Source organism: Anser brachyrhynchus (assembly GCF_964034855.1).
Source record: "Anser brachyrhynchus genome assembly, chromosome: 1".
Taxonomy (NCBI): domain Eukaryota; kingdom Metazoa; phylum Chordata; class Aves; order Anseriformes; family Anatidae; genus Anser; species Anser brachyrhynchus.
Window position 1 is genome coordinate 20,255,903 of NC_137694.1, and position 22,500 is coordinate 20,278,402.

General features: G+C 37.0%; 1 long non-coding RNA gene across 1 annotated transcript in view; it reads left to right on the forward strand.

The window, feature by feature from the left end:
• The window catches only part of LOC308183333, a 115,354-nt gene that overhangs the window by 59,947 nt on the left and 32,907 nt on the right, over positions 1-22,500 (forward strand). Inside the window, exon 2 of the long non-coding RNA XR_013942407.1 lies at positions 12,826-12,878. This is a non-coding gene — a long non-coding RNA (uncharacterized lncRNA). The remainder of the gene's footprint in view (positions 1-12,825; positions 12,879-22,500) is intronic.

Here is a 22,500-nt window from a genome sequence, read left to right on the forward strand (position 1 = left end):
AGTGAGGTTCCATGTCACCACAGCCATGACTTGGGAATTGGCAGCTATCTGAAGTGATTTTGATCTGATGCTGATGAAGATGTTGTAGTGGTTTGACACTGATGAGCAGCTAAGCACCACCATGCTTCTCTCACTCACCTTCCTCGTGAGGATGAGTGAGAAAATACCATGAAAAAAATAATATATTAAAGAAAAAATCAGGTGTTGAGATCAGGACAGGGAGATTGTTCACCAGTTACCGTCACAGGCAAAACAGGCTCAGCATAAGGGAGATTAATATAATTTATTGCCTATTGATAACAGACTAGAGCAGTAAGAACTAAAAGCAAAGTAAAAACACTTTCCACCCATTCACCCACTCCTACATGCTCCCCCCAAGCATCACAGGGGAACAGCGTGGTCAGCCCCTGACGCTTTGTCCCTGCCAATCCTTCACGGTTCCTCTCTGCCCCTGCTCCACGTGGGGTCCCTCCCATGGGATGCTGTCCTTACAGAACTGAGCCTGTGAGGGCTGCCCACAGGCAGCAGCTCTTCAAGAACTGCTTCAGCATGGGTCCGTACCATGGGGGTCCATTCATCAGGAGCAAACTGCTCCAACATGGTTCCCCCATGGGCGGCAGCTCCCCCCAGACCTCCTGCTCCTGCGTGGGCTCCTCTCCACGGGCTGCAGCTCCGGCCCGGGGCCTGCTCCTGCGGGGGCTCTCCATGGGCCGCAGCCTCCTCCAGGCCACATCCACCTGCTCCACCGGGGGCTCCTCCACGGGCTGCAGCGTGGAGATCTGCTCCGTGTGGGACCCATGGGCTGCAGGGGGACAGCCTGCTCCACCAGGGGCCTCTCCACAGGCCGCAGTGGAACTTCTGCTCTGGCACCTGGAGCACCTCCTGCCCTCCTTCTGCACTGCCCTCAGTGTCTGCAGGGCTGGTTCTCACTCCTCGCTGTCCCAGCTGCTGTTGCACAGCGTTTTTTTTTTTTCCCTTTCTTAAATCTACTCTCTCAGATGGCCAACCAAGCGTCACTCATGGCTCAGCTCTGGGCAGCAGCAGGTCCCTTTTGGAGCCATCTGGAGCTGGCCCTTATCTGACACGGGGCAGCTTCTGGGCTTTTCTCACAGAGGCCACCCCTGTAGCCCCTCTGCTACCAAGCCTTTGCCATGTAAACCCAGTGCAGAAGTGCAAAGCTACAAGCCATGCTATCATTTCCTTGAGCACATATAAGGTATTGTCAGGTTTTCAGACTTAGTGGAGAGTAAAATTAGGGAATAAGTAACTGACAATATAAGAGAGAGAAAATTCTACAGAATTCTATGTGGTAAATCTAGGGTCCATTTCTAGAAACAATTTTAGTGCGATATTTTTATGACTTAGATCAATGTTTTAGATGTTGATAAGTACTAATGATACTATTACTAAAGCTGAAGAGACCTATTTTTCTTTGAAAAGCTCAGAGTTTTCTAATGAGTACTGTGTAGTGTTATATTATTAATTATTTGAGAAGCATGTCAATGTATCTTTTTATCCATTTATCTACTGGTTGGTCTATTCATTGCTCTACCTAATTTCCCCCTTGCTGTTTGAGAAATTGTGGGAATGGTCCTAACCCAAATAAACCCTTTCACTGAGTAATCTTTCATATGCTCTTGTGAGAACTTACAGGTTCTCTCCTTGAAGAGAAAGAGCTTTTTGTGCAATCACTGGAAGAGTTAGGCTATGAGTTACTGATAAACATGTTAGGGCACAAACTTGATCTGGCCTACAATTACCCCTGTTTAACTGTTAATGTTAGCAGTAAACCGGCCCCATGGAACAGTTTTGGCTCACTGGCACTACCTGGAATGATGTCCAGGATCCATCTGTGGGATACTGTGGGCCAGGGAGCATTCCTTGCAAGTCGTATGGGTGAGGCCACTCAGTTTAGGAGAGATAAAGGATCTTATCTGTATGGCATGAGCTGGATGGCCCCATTTGGTCTCAGCTAGGTAATGCAGAGTTTCCCACATGTGCCAAGGTGTGCACTGTCTCACAACCATGCTGCTGAAGCAGGTGAGATTGGAAGGTGAGTCAAGCAGAAGATGACTGAAATAAAGAAGAGTAAATGGGCTTGATTACAGTCAATCTCAGCTGTTTCTAAATCACTTGGTCACTCTCCTATGCCATTTCAGAGTTTGCAATACCTATGATGGGCATGTGATGGGAATGCATTATCAAGAGGCATGCCTTATGCCTCTTGTTTTTGTTAACATATGTAAATCTAAAAAGACTCCATAAAAATCAGTATAAGTATAAAATATATATAAAAAAATAAGTATAAAAAATAAGTATAAGTTTTTCATATAAATATGTGGCCCATACATAGCAAAAGAAAGAAACAAAAGCAAGCAGGTCCAAACCTAACTCCAGGTACCTTGACTGCACTGACTGCAAAACTTCAGGACAAGTGCAATTCTCCTCATTTCACCCACAGAGAAGAGAAACCTCTAACTCCCACAGCTCCTCTCACAGCCCTTTCTTTTTTTATGATGCTCTCAGGAGACTTCTGCCTTTAGTCAGTCATCCTCGCTGTGAGTATCTTTAAATTGTAATTAGCTAACCTTCCAGATTCTGGCGACCCCTTTGTCAGAAGGGTTCACAGGGATATCATGCCTATGTGATGGAGTTGAAAGCTGCTAAATTAATAAAGGACTGACTGCAGATATGATTCTTTGTATATAGTAGAAATCCTGTCTTACTAGCAGGTAAAATGAACCCTATAATAACAGGTATGCTTGTACACTTGTTTTCCTATATTTTACTTTCTGTCAATTAACACTCCATATTTAAGAATACCATAATCTGTGCATGTGTGTCACACGGGGAATTTACACCTTAGCCTGCTCACTTGTTACCCTCATCCTTTAGGATCCCCAAATCAATTTCATTTTTGCATTCTGTGTGTACGTGCCTCTCAGTCACATGCAGAAGCCCTACATGAAACAGCCTCAAAGGACAGGTCAAGGCCTGTTTTATTTACAGGCTGAGATAGCCTCAGTCACTCAGCTTCTGCAGGCAGTTTGCATTGTCTGTTGTGTGTCAGTCAGCTGGCCAGCCCTCAGAGAGCCTTTAACTTACAAATAAATATAAAGATGAGAAGAGGCAGGGTTGAGAAGATTACAAGATGGGACCTACCTGTTTTGAGGAAGATACAAGCTGCCTTGAGGAACCAGAAGCTGTCCTCTGGATAGTAGTAGTGTTTGTATCTAAAATGTTTGTGTCTGATTCTGTACTCCACTACCAAAACTAAGTCATAGCAGGATGAAGACACTGGGAACATGCTGTGAGTGATGGGAGAAGAAACAGTATTACCCTAGAGTAGTCAAATTCAACCATCGGTTTCAGCAGCAGGGCAGTGAGATTTGCACCTGTGGATAGTGCTAAACACCCACAACACCACACACCCTTGTCACACATTGGAAACGTGTGGTTTTGAGATTTTCTCCTTTGCTGGGGTCGTGCAGTCACTAGGTAATGTTTGATCTCTGCAGTATCATGACCTTCCATCTCAGGGTAAGTTTTGGCCTCTGAGTTGACAAATCATCACTGGTTTTTTGAACTCTGCTTTATTACAGTAAAGTTACATCAGCATACCTACACCGGCTTCTTGTACTATGCTAGGAAAAGGTTCAGCAAGAGCTAAAACCCTCTCTGGCCTAGGTTTGAACCTTATTTTAAATACAAATATCTCTCCTTTTCAACATAGTCAGGAAAGATAGGGTCATCTTTATACCTGATATCTCAAGCAAAGCAGTGGGTAAATATCAAAGATGTTAAGGCAAGGCAAACATATCCCTTTTATGTTTGTGGGCAGCACTAATGACACAGGGTGAAATTTATCCTCTTATCAAAGGTCAACATAAATCTAGGCACTACTTCAAAGGTGCATTGATCCTATAACTGGTTCCTGGCACTGAGCTGGATTTCACCAAAGTGCAAAACTTATGAGAATCAATAAATTTTATATATCTGTGTAGAAAATATGAGTCTGTTTAGATACACACACATAGCAATACGCACCAACTATCCTGATTTTGCTGGGACAATGTATAATTTTTTACCTTGTGTTCACATATTTTGGATAATTCTTTCTAGCCAGCTGTCCCTCCCTCCCACTTCATCAGTCAAAACATCCATGCTTTCTGCAACTACACAATATTTACTCAAGTTTTGTGTTTACCAGGAGGAAGGTGACAGTCCAGTGACTGAATATTTAGTACTGCAGATGCTGCTTGGTTTGAAGGGGAAAACAAGAACAAAGGAATTATCAAAGCTGTTGTTTCAGGTCTTAGTGAATAATAATGGCAGCTGTTTATTGTTTCCAATTACATTCAGTTAAGCCTCCAAGATATCAAAAAGTTCTTGCACGCAATGAAAATGTGAAAGGAGAGGAAGAAGGCAGCAAAGCCAATGCTAGACCAGCTTAAAATTGATGTCTTTTTGGTCACAAGCATAAATGAGTCACTGCGGAGGTGGCATGGGACTTTTGTATTGTGAGTATGGTCACACTCGGTGTGAACCTTTGCACTATACATACCGTAGAAGAAGACATGGCATCTGCAGTTGGTGTTTTTCTTTCTTTTGTATTTTCTTTCTGTGGTTGTACTTGAACAGGGTGTGCCAATATTTGCAGTCTGAGGAGTAGCATCAGGACATCTAGTATTCCAGTCTAGTATTAAAAGTAGTGAAAACACTGCAACTGCTTGCGCTTTACCTTTATATGAATTAGTCACTGGTCCCTGCACTCTCTAATTATAGACTGCCTTGGTGTTACAAATACAGAGCATGATGGAAGGACTTCACTTTTTTTTTTTTTTTTTTTTTTTTTTTCTTTTTTTTTTGCTAGGGTAATGGAGAAGACTACTTTAAATTTGTGCTTGAAGCTGTCCTGTGCTTGGAAAGTGAGTGAGGAAGCGAATATGATTATAGTGGGTGGTATCAGCTGAGATGTATTAGGGGGTAATTTACTCAAGATACGTAAGCTAGTGTGTGTGTCCTTTAGTCATGAGAAAATCAAGATATTTTTTATTATTTTTTTTAATCCATAAAGATTCTTTACATATCTCAGTTGAATATTTTAACCTGAATTGCTTTCTCTGTATAAACCAATGGTAACTAAATCCCATGTGCTATGACTCATTGTACAAGTTATAATTTATTAAACTGTTATATTCACAAGTTTAAGTCAGAATTCCTTTGTTCAGTCATGTACATGATTGCTTTGGGGGCTCTGATAGGTCACACTCTGACAGCATCAAGCATAATTTTCTCCTGAATATTTTCACACCCCCTACAAAAGCCAATGTTTATTTGGTTTTGCCTTATTTAAGAGTGCATTCATTAGTTTATAACCTTTTGTGATGCTTTCTAAGATTCAACTGAATGACTCAAATCTGTAAGAATCGCAGATTTCCTGAAGATGTTATTATGACATAAAACACATTGAGAGAAAAATTTGTATTTCCTTAAAGGATTCAAGACATAGCATTTATTTTTGTGCACTGAAGCAGCTATCTCTGTATGTTGGGGCCCACAGTGGTAAACACACAGCAATTCACATTATCTTGTTTTTCTGAGTTAGTGGACTTATATGGTAAATTTATAATCCCCCATTTTATAAGGCATTTGGAGCTTATAAGATGTGACAGTTACTGATGTTCTCCACCACTGAGTGGGAGTGGTTGGTTCAGATATAGCTGTTACTATCCAGGTGCAAGGTTTGCACATCACAAATGTGAAATATCAATAGCACAAGTGAAGAATTAATACAATGAGTGACATAGCTGGCAACACTGTTAATAAGCTGCAGGTCACACAGCTGAACACGGTAGAGTTGTGGAAGCCTAACAAGTTATCACCTATCAATATACCTGACCCTGGGCCTGCTCCAGCTTTGAAGAAATGCATATTAATGTAGAGTTCTTTGACTGACTTCTTGTCTGACTATTCAAGAAATACCATTTTTCTTCTAAATTATATTAATTGAATTTCTGCTATCACTATGAGAACATATTAATAACTAAATAAATATATTTTTTCTCAAACAGTTAAAAGTTGCTACCTGTGTAAGTAGCCTGATTCTGTCAGCTTGTGATTTTTGTTCTTTTCATTGACAGAAAATCACAGCTATGTTAATGGAAGGCACCCTTTGAGCTTGTGCTTCAGTTTGTATTATACAGAAAGTTATTTGTGAAAAGCCATAGCAACCTCCCCTTATTTATTTTAAGCCCTACCTGTTGCATCAGTTCTGCTTACTGTTTACCTCCTTATTAATTCTTTTGTAAAAAGATGACTTTGTTTAAACAGATGTTAGTCAAAACAAAAAATCTGCCAGCTAGAGACCAGACAAGAAATTGAGTTCATATATATTTTAATAATACAAATAAAGACGTTAAATATATATATATATATATAAAAGACAGTGTAGTAAAATAAAAATTTAGCACCATATGAAATGCTGAAGAAAAGTCAATTACAAATGGCATATAAATACATTTATTTCAGAATGCCACTAAAGCACGCAAACGTTTCTGATTTCCATGTAACTATTGACTTTCACTATGAAAATAAAAAAGGAATTAGTGAATAAAAACCCTTTCCTTATCAGTAAAGTGGACTGACATCTGTGAAACACAAGTAGATGCCTTTGAAATATTAGCAGGATTAGGGTACCTGGGAACAGGGCCAAGGTGAGGATTGTGCAGGATGCGGTCCCTCTGGGGGTACAGCAGGGTGGGCTGAGCAGGGAGGATGAAGAGCAGCCTCATGTGTGGGTAGGACATGGCTTCTGGGAGAGCTGGTGGGAGCACAGAGGAGTGGAACTGATTTTACTGAACCATGCAAACCTTCCTCTAGTAAAACCTCATATAACCATATGATGTATGTTTGGCACCTGGTCAGAAATCAGAGTGATCCTAGCTAGATCTGTTTGGAAAATAGAAATCTGCTGGGATTAAAAAAGAGTTTGGAAAATAATTTTTTTCTGTTTCAGGGTAAAAAGTAAAATGAACAATCCTCCTCCCACCCCCAAACATTATATGTAGTTATTTATTCATTTCAGCAGAAAGAGATTTCTGAAAAAAAGTTGTTTACTGAAAGTTTTGGCTTGCTAGTTGTCTGGCTGTCCAGAAAGTACTGCTCAATTTCCTCTTCTTCTTTCCAAAAGTGAAATTATTAGTCTTCAGCTGGAGTTACTAGCAGCTAAATGTGAAGTCTTTTTGTCCTGCTCTTCTTTGTTGATGCCTGATCAGGGAGTTTTGTCAACTTTGTGGCTTTCCTCGAAGGCTGAAATGTGGGGGGCTATAACGTGATCATCTGTAGCTCTCTTCTCAGTAACAGAACAGAAAACTGAAAATAAACACTGGAAAATTCAGTTTTATGGAACAAGCATTTTCGGTTTTAATGAAAATAACCTTGACGACAAATTTCTGTCTGTCTTCTCCAAGTCTTCTCCAAATATGCCAGATACTCTGTTTAGATATTTACTTATGATATCACATGCCACAGCAGGGTTAAAGCTGATTTCCCTATAAAGTACAGATTTTATATTAAATTATGTATCGTAATGCTACAATGACCTTTGGCTCACTGACATGGTGATGATTCAAGAGAAGCAAATTATCATAAAGATAATGTAGTAATAACTTTTTGTGACATTTGCCAGTTTGTCTTTGGATACATCAGGAAGGGACAAGATGCCTATGCTGTTCTTAGTCATTATTTCTAAATTGTATCGGACGTTTAACTCATCAGGCTCTGAGCATCCTGAGATGACAGATTAAGATGTTTCAATGTTTTATTTTGCATTTAAATATGTTAGTTGGTATATAAACACTTACATGTATATGTGTGTTTGTGTGTCTGTACTGCCATATAAAGGAATTGCAAACCTTTCTATAGAGATTCCAGAATTTACATAGAAATTCTTATTAAATATTTGACCTTCTTGCATTTCTCAACACATTCTTTCTACATACGCTGCTGTTAAGGTTTCAGAACATTTTCCTTTTAAACCTTGCTTTCATATATTCATAATTGTATTGTCATTCACAGTAATATGTATTTCTACCACGCTATTCAGAGATGCACCAGATATTTTCCTGAAATAAATATAGGAGAAGAAAATAGAGGCTCATCTAGATAACTGTCTATTGATCATTTAATGTCAACATTGGAGGAGACCATCACAGTATTTGAAATAACTCATCTCTTTACTAGAGGGCTGGATGAAAAGACTATCTTACCATAACATAAAACTTCTCCAAAAAACATGTATATTGCATAAGGAATTTTCCCCTTAAAATATCAAATACTGTGTTATATGTTTCTCTCTCCTCTCTTTATCTTCTCTCCTCTTTCTATTTCCTGAGTTTACCTTCAAAAAAGAAAACCTCAGTTTAATAGGGAAAACTTTCAGTAAAATAGTCTGTTCTGTTCTCTTTTTACTACTGATAATATTCTTAAACATAGAAGTCAATAGCAGGTGTTGCACAAACCAGGAAAGAAAATGAGCTAAAAAGGGAAAAGAATCAAGAAAACAATTATCACCCAATAAAGGCCACTGCATGAGAAGACAGTAGAGGTTCACTCTCCTTTGTGAGAGTGGAGACTCAGAAGAGAAAAACATGAAAATAAACAGTCCCATAGGAACCAATAATATAATCTGTGGTTAAAAGAGGCTGCTACTCACTACTGAAGTATCCGAAGGCTAATATTTGTAATAGGGCAGAGTCATGACTGTGAGCATAATGCCAGTGATAAACCACAGGGAGAAGAGCAACAGCCCCTCAGAAATGCAAAAGAAGGGTTTTGTTTGCACTTTTCTGTTTTGTCCTGGAGTGAAAGAGCTTCTCATGCTTTGAGCAAGGGAATCATTACAATGAATCATCAGCATCAACCATGTGAGAGAGAGGTGGGAAACCAAGACAGATGACTTGATACTGAAATGACAGTCTCACTTCCCCACTAAACATTCACTCTTTGTTCATCACAGTGGACTAGCTTCCTTAGTTCTGTACTTGTGAGGAATTAGTAATGATATGTTATTCTTTAATTCAATGTCACTTCATGGATATAGTACAAATTTAGGGAACAACAAATCAATATTGCCTATGTCTTGTCTTTCCCATTAGAAATTATTCTTGTCATGAAGGTGATGATACAATTAAAGGAACATATTTATCAAGTCAAAGACACATATGCTTTAGATAAAGGGAGAATAATTTATTTATTTATTTATTTTTTTTTCTTGCAAAAAATAATACATCTGTTTATACACTGTGACTGGGCAAATGCACATGTCATCCTATGTTTTTGAAGATAACAATATAGATTTATGATCTAATTCTGTAAATGTATGGCAGACTGCTATAAATCTAGGAATAATTTGCTTTGATAACTAACTGGAAAATTAGTGTCATTCCTAGCAAGAGAGAGCATGTTTATAACTGAAACATGCTGTGATAAAATGCCCTAAGATCTAAATATCCTGGAAAGAATTTTAATTCTTATAAAGATAAGTAATTGAAGGAATGCTAATTCTGTTTACTAGGAATGACTCTGTGCCATGGCTACATATCAAGTGTATTGAGGAGACCAATAATAATTTTACAAGAAAGTTTATGAATCTTTTTATTTTATTTTATTTTATTTTATTTTATTTTTTTTTTTTTTTTTAGGTGTGCTAATAAAATTTGGCAAATATAAATACATAAGGAAAATGACCTTACATTGAGAAAAAATGGCCCCAGAATTTCACAAATAACTGTTATGAACAAAAGGCTGGAACATGTGTAGAAGTGCTGGAATCATTGCAATCAGAAGGTAGGCAGGTGAAGAACACAGAAAAAAAAAAAAAAGAAAAAAAAAAAAGGATGTCACTATTTAGATGGTTGATAAGTATTACCAGAATTACAAATGGAAATATTTCAGTCTACTCTAATGATTAACAGGAAAAAAAAAAAAAGCCATTAAAAATGAAGCACAAAAAAAAAAAGATTTCTAAAAAATATAAACTAGTTACACACTAATAATGTAGGGAAAACCATTCTTCATGGTTCAGATAATTCCGTAAGTTCATAACAAGTAACTGGATGAATGAAGGGCAGAAGAAAACAGCTACTAAGTAACTGTACTAAGAATATGCAAATTCTTCCAATGAATCCAGAATTTATGGTTTTTCCTCAATTTAAATCTGATCAATTAAGGGAGTATAAAATCTTCATGAAAGTTTTGTCTTCTATGTCTCGAAAGTTATTTTCTGCATTCATTTTCCTGACAAATCAGAGAAGAGGTGTACCACATCACTCTTCTAGCACAAATTTAAGGCATTAATCATGCAGTTAGGAGGTTTTTGGTGTTACAGTCCATCCTGAGGAGCTCACAGGGGCGTTTTGACCTAACACCATCCATGGGCTCTGGCATCCCTGAAGAGTACAGCATATAACACCTGTTAATCTGGCCTCAGTGAGGTAGGATGGAGATGGAGCAGTGAGCCCTGCCCTTCTTAGTCTTGGGGTAGTGATCAAGGATCATGAAAGAGAAAAGTAGAAAATAAGGGGCTGAGAATAGCCCTTGTGATTGCTTCAGTGTAAGCCTCTGAACATGCTTTTTGTATGGTCAGATGTAAGGGTGGAGCTATCTAACAAGAGGATTGCAAGAGGGGAAATGGATAAGTAACTGATAATTTAGAATATTACTGCCCAACCAGTGCATGACTTCCCATCGTCTGGGACCAAGAAGAATATGTAAGAGGGAGCTGGAGTCAGCTCTTGATACTGGGGAGCAGTAGTTTGTGCAAAAGAGAAAAATATTCACTTTGGTGAAATAACCCCAGCTCTGAGTCTAGTAGGTAAAGTCAAAAGGCTATCCCTCCTGGCTGAAGGCAATCAGACACCTTATGTGCAGAAGTCCCAGCGTTTTCAAGAGCAGATGGTGCCTTTCTGTATGAAATGTTTAATGATGTGTGCTAATGAAGCTGGAGTTTCTGCTGTGTTGGGACACGGGCCCTTTGCAGGCTCCAGGTACACTTAGTTCTCTTTTTTTCTGAGGGAGCTCAGTGAATGAAAAGAAATAAAAGAGCTGTTACTTTGCTTGAAGGGAAATTCACTTCAGCCAGGGTGCCAAATGTCTATGTATATGTTAATCAACTCCAAATGTATCTTCAGGAAGAAAATTGTATAAATGAACGGTGTAATTCTACGTACCCACTCAGTTCTCCTTGATTTCCTTCTTCCTTCAGGCGTGTACTATAGCAATGCATCATTTTATCCCAAAATGCTCAACAATCATAACTATTGCTGATCTCTTTTGCAGCAAAAGATCCCTGTGAAGCCCTTGTCAGGTCAACTTCTCAAATGTCTCCTTTGTAGATGTTTAGACAGTGAGTGGGACATAGATGACAATCTTTTGTCAGTACTTTGTATTAAAAAAAAATAATAAAAAATAATAAAAAAAACTTTTACAGATTCATGTAAGAAAGCTGTGACCCAGAAAATAACAGGCCAGAGCTCTTCTCTATAGCAATTTCTGGGGGAACCACAAAAGTGACCTTCTTCTTGAAGAGTCTATCAAGCCTACTGGAAGAAACATGTCAGGAAAACTTTCAGTCACCAGCTATGGTCATTGTGCCCTAAGCTATCTTCCTTTGCACTACTCCGCTTGACCAACAGAAGGACAGAGAATGCAGAAAAGCACCATGACAAGTCGTGAAGGAATGTTTCAGTTACTTGCAAGAGGACTGAGGTACAATGAATTGGAAGGTCTTAATATTGGCCTTTTGTAACAGACAGATTATTGATTTTGCAACCAGAACAGTAGTTTTATTTTAATGTTGTTAGATACACTGCCTGTGTTTTTCACCCAGGTTAGAAATGGTTCTGTTGTAAGCATCTATAGCAACTTTATAACAAAAGTTTGTCAGTGTTATCAAGCAGTGCACATTCACAGACAGGCTGAATTCCAAGTAACTACTGCACCTGGAAGAAGGAAGAGATGAGGGAGGAAATGTATACTAGGGCCTTGTATTGGCTTTGTGAAATGGTTGGAGCAGCCTGGTTTGAGTCCCTGCTTTTATGGAGAAGGAATAAAAAACCTTCATTCTTGTGGTTCCTTCAAAGCCAAGGATGAGACCCATGCAACATGTCTGAAGGAGAAAGTCTCTTAGGGAGGGAAGGTAGCTTAGCTGTCTGTACTGCTCTCTTGCAAGGGAGGTTATATTTTCAGAGCTCCTGTTGTAGCATGTTTTGCTGTTTACTTGGTTGTGCTGTCCGAGCATTCGTGTTCAGTTATTGTTTTGGTGTGGGGCCATGTCTTTGCTGACAGAAGGGAATGACACCACGTGTACCTATGACATAGACAAATGGAGTTTCATGGGAGAAAATGGAGGTATTTATCTTCCAGAACTTTCTTCTTGCTGAATCTCAAAGGCCTGCTGTAAGCAATGAAAACATGGGAACATTAAGATGAATGTCAAAATCAGATTCTTTGTCTAATGAGAAATACACAGCAATGCAAAATTAGTTCCCTCACTGTAAATGCATAGATAAGAATATATATAGTTTTAGTTACAAAGGCCTTTTTTAGCCGTTTATTTTATTTTATTTTATTTTATTTTATTTTATTTTATTTTATTTTATTTTATTTTATTTTATTTTATTTTATTTTATTTTATTTTATTTTAATTTTATTTTAATTATATTTTATTTTAATTTTATTTTATTTATTTTATTAATAACATTTCTTTTTCTTTTTTTACAAAATCATTTACTGTATTCATTGAACATCTTACTGGAGTACCAGGCTTTGCCCATGACCTGGAGTATGATGGCACTGTAAGGATCTTCTCCTCATGAGTAAGTACAGTTGTAACTTGCTAGATGGGAAGTACAAAACAGATGGAAAAAATTCTGTTTTAAACTTAAAATGACTGTCTCTCTCTCAAAAGTATTTCTGGCTGCATATGGATCTGAGCATGGTTTCGCATGCCAGATACACAAAGGAATTTTATGTTTTCACCAGCTCCCACTGGGATTTTGCATATGCACAGATAATCAAGTTATTCACTTTTGTTGAATTAAGGGTAGAAGTGCAACCCTCTGTAGATTAAATGCAGGGCATTTAGAATATATCTCAAGCTTTTCTGCACGTACTCTTTCAGTGTTGCAATGCCCTGGAGAAGCCATGAGATTCACACTTTCTTGGAACCCTGAAGCTGGAGAATATATTTAAATCAGAAAATTCTTAGGACTGTTTGTTTATTTTATTGGGCTTATCTTTTTAAAGCAAGAAGTGTACAGACAAACCACCAGAAGAAAATAATTTGTAAAATACAATATTAAAATCATCTTTCAGGTGGCATAAGTAATAGATTTCTGTTCAATCACATGAAATATAGAAGTGACCAAAGGATAATTGAAAAAAGGAAGAACATATTGCAAAATGATGAAACATTTACAAATACGCTACTCTACCTCTTTAATATGGATCCAGGCTACCAAGTTTGTAATCTCCCCCAGATAATTAATACCTGCTCAAAAGACAAGTAAATGTGTAAGTTGTTTCCCCTGGAGTCATTGGGTCTCTTTCCACTGACTCTTTGCTGCATAGAAATGTACCTATTCCATTCCTTCATCTGGCTTAAAAACTATTTTGAACAGCCTGTCAGATTAAAACTGTGCAAGCAGGCAATTTAAACTGAGGCAAACCCCTTCTGTTAAACAATTTAAGAGGAAATTATGAGAAGTTTTTCCTGGTTCTGTTTCAGATAATAATAAGAAGAAAAAGAAGAGCAAAGAAAAAGAAAGGGAGAGAGAAAGTGTTAGAGAGAGAGAAAGGAAGGAAGGAAGGAAGGAAAAGAAAGAGAAAGAAAGAAAGATCTTTGAAAGCAGACTAATGTCTATACTAGATTTCCAGAATATGTTTTGAAAATTATGTCCAAAAATTTATCAAAAAAAAACCAAAAAACCAATGGCTATTTCTTTAATTTCTAGATCAGTGTTATTTTTCAATATACATTTATGATTTACAGTTACATTATTATATCAATACTTTCTCTTCAACTTTGCAAGGCAATTTTTTAATTGCTCTATATTGTGTGATTGCACTTGCAACCAGTTTTTAAAACTGATATAGTGAGATGTAGTATGAACAGGAACATGCACACACACACACACACACACACACACACCATTTTAATAATTAAATCATATTGGTTTCCATGAGAAATAATGACTCATGCTCTATAGACAAGTGGGAGGAACTCAATATCTGAGGAATTTTCCTCCATTGCTTTTCATTCAGAATCAAGCTTTTCAGCACAGATACCATCTCCTATTATTAAAAAACACATTAGGTGACATGTTCAATCCCAGGGTTTACCAACATGCTCAGGATCTCTGGGCTCCCATGCTTGCTGTTCCTCTTCTGTTTCTTCCATGCGTGACGAAACTCCCCTAAGTACTGACACAAATGGAAGGTAAAGTCTGTCCAGAGTGGACTTTCTCCACCAAAAAAAAGGAAATAACAATATAGGGAATAAATTTCTGGATTTACCAGATCATGTTAGGAAGATGAGAGCTGTGAAATAGTTTTGAAAATTCTTTGGCTTAGGTTTCATGTCCATCAGCATATCTGCACAGCATTTACTACAAGAGGACACAAGACTAGGTGGAGTCACGGGGTACCACAGTAAAGAATTTAATCACAAACCTATTGCAAATCTGTTTTTGAAAAGTCTGCTTTCAGGAACAACAATGACAACAACGAAACAGTATAGGAGCCTGAAACCCACTGACTGGAGGAAGGAGCAGAAGGTTAGCTCTCTGCAAATTTCCAAAGGGCTTTCTCAGTAATAGGCAGGAATTGGTTTAGCCTAAAGAAGGAGAGCAGAAGCATGAATAACTGCATAGAGTTAAGTAAGGACAAATGTTAAATGTCTGGATAACCTCTGTGACAGCAATGTCTACAGATCTGTGAGACTTTTCCCAAAGGAAGAAGTGAAAGCCTCTTTGACATGTGTAGACTAGATTAGACAAAATATTTATTGTATAATAGACAAAAATCATGCATTTAGGCAGAGGCAGAGAATATTTGTAAACAAATATTCTATTTTTTTCTTCACCCGTGATTTATAGTACAGAAACAATATCTAAAAACAGTTTTGTTTTGTTTTGTTTTTTTCTTTTCACTTCTTGTGATTCATTATTGTTATTTCCTTTTCCTTTAGACAATCAACTAAACAATTAGGGTAAGAAAATCAAATATATAAGTAAATTATTTTTTTTTTTGAAACTATACTGGAAAGAATATAAAATTGTCTGTTTGTACCTCCTGAACTTCTAAAAGAACGGTATACTGTCTGCTGTCCCTTATTCTGGATCCTTAGAATCATCATAGAATCATAGAATGGTTTGCATTGGAAAGGACCTTAAAGATCAGTTAATTCCAAACCCCTGCTATTGGCAAGGACATTATTCTGAATGATAATGTAGAGAGAACCTTAATTATGACTTTTTTAAAACAAAACAAAACAAACAAACAAAAAATGGTGTTATAACAAGGATAAGACCGTGAACAGTTTAGATATCGGATTCATATTCTATTCAGTCATTTGAGAGTCAGAGTTAGGGTCTTTATCAGAGAATATTTTCTTAACCTCAAACTTCAAGCTATTCTCCATGAAAATACTGTGAACAAAGTACTTCTTGCCAGCAAAACACTTTGTAATGCTATGCAGAGGTTCAGAATTTTTTTCGTAGAAGGTGACCTCCATAATGTGAAATTGCAGGTTTAATATTTTGCTTCTGTTTAAACAGATGACTAAGGTCTCAGATGGGATATTTTCAGAAGCCAGGGCAGGAGAGAGGTTAATTAAAATGAAAAATATTTTGTCAGTTGTAAAAGTCTGTAATTATGTAGAACCTTTTTCTATTTTTAAGCTACTCTCAGACATACTGATTTTTGTTTATAGTCTTAAGAACAAGATGACCTGACACTTCCTGCACTTGCAGATGTTCTGGAGCTCGCAGACTGGTGTCATTCCTCAGTAGAAGCTGTAGAATCTGATTTAAATATACTTTCTATAGTGATATTCTAGAAGTGGAGGATTACAGAGGCAGACTCTAAAAAACTTTATCTCTGTGATAAGGCTATTCACTATAGGCCAAATTGCATTAATATCTGGTTTCACGTCTAGTTAAAGTAAAAATATACTTGTCTTCTCACTGACCTTACATTATTATAAAAGAAGGCAAAGAAATAAAAAATATTTTCCCCTACCCTATGCACTATTTTTAATATGAGTGTGTCCGTTCTTTAATTCCACTCTGATGCACAGATCTTTCAGTTATTCAGGCATATGCTTAGGGGAAGTAGTAAGTCGACTTTCAATCATGGCAAGAACTCTATAAAAATCACCAATGCAACTGTATTAAGTTCAAGCTGATGCTTTCTCATAATAATGATCTGGAAGTAAAATAAAACCAAACAAACCTGGACAGAGATATTTTTCCTTATTGTACACTCTAGTGTTGTTGTCTGACCATTTATTTTATGAAACCTGTTATTGTACCATGTTTCTTTTTTTTTTTTTTAAAAAAAAGTTATGTAGAAGGAGAGAGTACAAATAGAGCAAGACAATATTCATAATATGATTTATTAACAAGTAGATTTTCTCTACAACATAAAAACTTTTCTGATAGTAGGGATTATTAAAAGTTTACCTTGCAAAGCTCTCTTCATGCTGATGCTTTCGGTGAAGTCAGTAGAACTAAATAGTTGGGTTCCATTCATCCCTCATGCAAAAATATTTGAATATGTTTTAAATTATTTTCATAAATGAGGAAGTTTCTAATCTCATGTCATATCTAATAATCAATGTCTCGGAGACCTAGAATGCAACATTGTGACATGCGTATCTTTAAGCCTGAAAGCTACACTGTTGAATTAGTTTGAGTTCAGATGAATAATAAATTCTGCTTTCCCTGTAGTATATATCTATTATTGACTGACATGTGGCTATTCCATGGAAAAAAGATAATGTCCTTATCCATATTTGAATTTGTTGAGTCATAGAGTTAATTTGAAATGCTTCAATTCGTAATTATTGACATATTTGCATATTTTTACTTTTCAGTTAATAGATTTTGAAAAATTGTCAGCTTCCACATTCTCTAAGGAATCTGTTTGATACTTTTCTTAATTCTCAGTGAGGAAAATTATTATTTCTTCCTTTCAGGCAAGTGTCATACAGTGTCCCCAGAGCTGGAACTGCAGAAGTTCTCTTGAGCTTCTTTAAGGTCATTCAGGTTCCTACTCAGAAAGCTGTGTGGAAGAAGTTCTTGTTCCTCTTTCTTAGACTACAGAATGTAAACCAAATTAAGGAGAGGAGGAAAAACAAACAAACAAACTATTGCTCAGGTTTTTCAATGGCTGCCATATACACTTTATTTAATTATTTAAATATGTATATTTGTATATATGTATGTTTGTTTTAATTTTTTGGGGAGTAGCCAGTGTTGATTTACAAAGGGGAAATTGTATTTTAACCTGCTTGTAATACTTTGCCTAATGCAGTCCAGGATAACATTAGCCTTCCTTAGAGGAAGGGCACATTGCTGGCTCATGTTTGATTTGGTGTCTACCAGGACTCCTAGGTCCTTGTCTGCAAAGATGCTTTGCAGCTGTGTGGCCCCCAGCATGTCCTGATGCCTGGGGTTGTTCCTACCCACTGTAGGACTTTATATTTCATGAGCTTCCTGTCTGCCCATTTCTCCTACCTGTCCAGGTCACTCTGGATGGCAGCACAACCCTCTGGGGTCAGCCTCTTCTCCCAGTTTTATTTTCAGACTTGCTGAGGGTAGATTCTACCCCACCACACACACTGTTAATGAAGATGTTGAACAGGTCTGGAGCTGGAGCTGATCCTTGGGGTACGTCACTATTTACTGGCCTCCAACCAGACTTTATATATCTTATCACCACCCTGTGGGCCCAGCCATTCAGCCAGTTTTTCATCCACCTCACTGTCTGCTCATCCAGCTCATACATTATCAGTTTCTCTATGAGGATCTTTTGAGAGACAGTGTCAAAAGCCTTACTGAAGTCTAGGTAGGCAATTTCTACTGCTCTCTACTCATTTACTAAGCCAGGCTTTTCATTATAGAATGCTATCAGGTTGGTCAAACATGATTTCACCTTGGTGAATACTTGCTGACTACTTCCAATCAACTTTTTGTTCTTCATGTGCCTGGATCTGGTTTCCAGATCTAGTTGTTCCATCACCTTCTCAGGGATGAAGGTGAGGCTGACCTGCAGATCCCTGGGAGTTAAAGCCAGAAAAAGTATTTTGAATTAAATCAAGTATTTTCATAAGTAGTCTGGGAGAGTTAATAAGTATCGCAATAATGAACATAAGAGTTAGTAAGTAATTGGTGAGATTCAAATTCTAAGAAGGAAAGACATAATTCAGAAAAAAACAAGACAAGTGAACTAGTGTTGGAAAAGTCAGTCAACGTAAATGATGGCAAGCTGAGACAAACTGGGGAGAATTAATGAAATCACTGTGTTCAGATGGTGGGAGGAGCCACAGAAATGGGAAGTAATGTTCTGCTGGTGCTGCTGCTAAACCAAATAAGTGCTTTCACTGCTGAGACTTTGCTGATTGTGCTGTGTTGCACCTGTGGTCTGCAGTGGCAGGAAATTTATGTCAGAAAATGGGCATGTTTGGGAATGAAGAAAGATACAATAAAACTAAATATAGATTGTTTGTTCTGTGAATATATGTATGTGAAATTTGTGCAAGTGTGCTTTTAAATTCTGTCAGAAAATATGTATTGTGATGTCCTCTGGAATGGTTGGTTTAATCACAGTTTATTTGCTAGTACTTTGTTAGGTTAAGGTCAAGCTATTTGATTGACAGGAGTGATGTGCTGCCTGGACAAGCTGAAATGTTATTCTGAGGTCGCTAAAACTCACATGAAAAATGATACAGAAGTGAGATGTGATTGTACAAATCCCCAAATGCTTATAATCAGTTTGCTTAACCCACCTAGCCAGCTGAAATATGGACGAATATATATATATATATATATTTAATGGTAGGTTTTACAAGATTAAATCAAATGTTAAGCTGCGATATATAATGTGATTTTTCATTTTTATAAAAATATATTTTGGTTAATTGCACCAAATCTTGGAACAAACCACTACATTTTAATTTTATTCCATAAAAAATGCTAGTTTCTGATTCTATCAGACAAAAGCTGCATGCAGTCATAGTACATGAAAACTTACTTTGTGCAAGGTGGTGAATAAAAGATTTTAGAGAAAGCTGACCTCAGTGCACCCTTAGGCATGATTATGAAGGATAGTTAACTGAACCTTTCTAGCAAAAATCACAAACAGCAGATTTAGGACAAAAACTGTCATATGATAACATCTAATTCTCCATGCACAAACTGGACAATAACATTTGTTTTGTGGTCCTTTTCTTTGTACAAATCAGATGAACTTCTAGCTTTATACTCTGTCTTGTTTTGAAATTAAATATGAATTCAACACAGCAATGTAAACAAAAACCTCAGAAAAGAAGTTAACTAGAACCAGATGTTGAGCAAGATGCCACACATGGAGAAACCCATTTTAAACAACCACCCTACTGTAGTTACTTGATTCAGCTCAGTTTATGGCAAACAGAAAGGAGCTTTTCTTAGTTGCTATAAACTGGTGCACACACTTCTGCACGTGAAATCAACACCCCCTTAAAAAACACGGTGATTGGTTGCAGGATTTAGAGTTTTATAATTTTGTATCCCCAGCGACCAGCTCTGGATGATACAAAAGCAAAAGCCTGGACAATCTACCAGCTTCACACAACAAGAATTGTGTTTTTGTTTTTCTTTAATCTGAATTGAATGATTATACCTTTGTTGTGTACATTCCAAATCAAAGTCTCTGATACTGCTAGGGAAAAAAATATTGAAATAGGAGAGATGTTGCCAACTTCAAAGCCACACTTCAGTCTGAATTTTTAATCTACTATTACTACATGTAACTAAATTAGCTGAAAGAGATTTCAGGAGGAAAATATTTCTTTTGGTTGCTTTTACTGTCTTGTCTCTCTTTTTTCAAAGCACACAGATTTCTGAAAACAGGCTGAATCTAATCCTATTTCTGCTTAATTTTTGGTAGGATATTCTTTGAACAATTGATCAACTATTGTCTTCAGCAAGCAAAGCAGGAAAGACCTAAAGAAAGTCTGAAACCCCGAATAGGTAGGGCAGACAGTTTAGCAGAATTTGAGGCTAAAAACAACTGTTACAATTGTTTGTCTGATGGCCTCTGTACACTCACCTGGGGAGTGGCCTGAGAAGCACAAGAGCTTCCTGCAGACACAAGAGTTTTAGGCCTCAGACTGCTGGTCCAAACTCCCACCATTGGTCTAGGCTCCAGCTAGAAGCCAACTGTGTTGAATGTATCTTGGTGATATCTATTACATCTTACACAGAAATGTGTTTCTGCTGCTCCCATGCACCTTTGTATTTAGTCTTGCAAACCTAAACTATGGAAATTGATTGCTGACCTGAAATACAGTGATTAGTTTGTTCTGAATAGTGCAACGACACTGTGGACCCAGACATGAGAGTGAAGTTATTCTCTCGAGTTCACAGCCTTGTTCCATGTTCCTTCTCCAGCTTCTCCTCTGCAATCCGTAACGCCAGATGCTGATCATTCACGTGGCAAAGAAATCACTATATATCAGGATCTTTTAGGGCCAGATGAGATATAGGTATTTTCATAACACAGGGTTTCAGGAACTATGAGAACAAGGAAGGCAGCACAAAAGTTCTTATCTTCTCTTCAGATCCCAAAAGAGAGGGATTCAAAGTTTGCCACAATCAGGTACTTCCAGATCAGAAGACACTATCATGATAACACAGCCCAAACTTTTGTATTCACAATCTTTAAAGATTTTCTGCAGAATCTGGATGAAATTCACAAAAAATAGATAAACTAACCAGTTAAAGACATGGTGAAACCAACTCTTCCCACAGTAAGATATTTGCAGGTTTAATTAAAGCATATTTTACTTGTTTGTGATTGTTTTTAGGCATATGATTCAGTTTACTCTTTTACTGTGATTTGGCTCCCTAATTATTTACAAAATTTGTATCAAATGTTATGTCTTCTAGGGAGGCCAGAGAAGGCAATTTATCCCTGTTTATGTCACTGATATAAGTCCACAGGATCAAAAAAATAATTTCTGAGGAATTCCGCTAGAAACAGTCCTACTCATCAAAGACTTTACATTAACTGCTTTTTGAGACTTCTTAGCCAGTTTTAGTCTCTGAAACACATGCCCTGCTAGTGTTATTTCATGCAAATGTTTTTTTTTGTTTTGTTTTGTTTTGTTTTGTTTTTTAATCAAATGTCCAGGTAATAATTCAATTGACTCAGAAAAGTCCAAGAATACAATATCAATGTAGTTACATTTTCCAATCTAGATTTACGGTGTTTCCAGAAAAAAATGATAAGATTCTTGGATCAGACAGACTTTCTGCAAACAAGCATGCTAACTTTCCTTCTTATATTTATAACTTTTAATTCTTTGTTAAATCTCAAATAACCATTTCCTAATTCCATGTAGAATCAATCATCAGGTAATAAATGCCTCTTGTTCTTTTTAAATGTTGGAAGAACATCAGTGATTTCTGAGTCTGTTGAAGTGTTCTTGAATTTGTTTGAAGATGATAAGTAGTTTATAGTTTATATAGACTTCTAGGTCTCTTTGTTTAAGATTTTGGTTGAAGTATGAACATACTATTCCATAACTGCTCAACCTTAGCAGATGCTTCCTCACATTTTTTTTTTCCAAAGGACAAGCTTGCTGTTCCACTGATATGGTATTTTTGTCTTAGTTATTATTAGTTCATTGTGAAAACAATTTAAAAAAAATTATTTAATTCAGTTTCATTATGTATACTTAACAATGTACTTAAGCTATTGCCTAGTGGCTTTGTTTTGTAATAATTCCTTTATAAAATTACTTTTTATTTTATTAACTTCATAAAGTTTCCAGAATGATAAGAAGTCCTTCCTATTTACTTTCTTCTTTTTTTTTTCCCCTGTTATTCGTAAGTCAGTTTTTGCTATTGTTTTAACATTACTTCCACGTATCTGTGTAACATGTCTGTTACATTTGTTCCTACTAGTGGAATCAATAATTTTGGATGGCTAATTTTGCCTAAACTACTCATAGTCTTTTTAATACAAATCAGTCTAAGTTTGTAGTTCTTTTGTTAATTCCAACAACACTTTAAGCTTTGGAAATTAATGTGCTAAAGTCCCTTTACGTCACACTGGCTACTGATGTATTCTATTCAGCACAGAAATTATATCACTAAATCGTAACCACCTCTGCTTGAACTGCCACTGATTCCTAGGTTAATGACTAAATCTTCTTCATCCATTAAAATG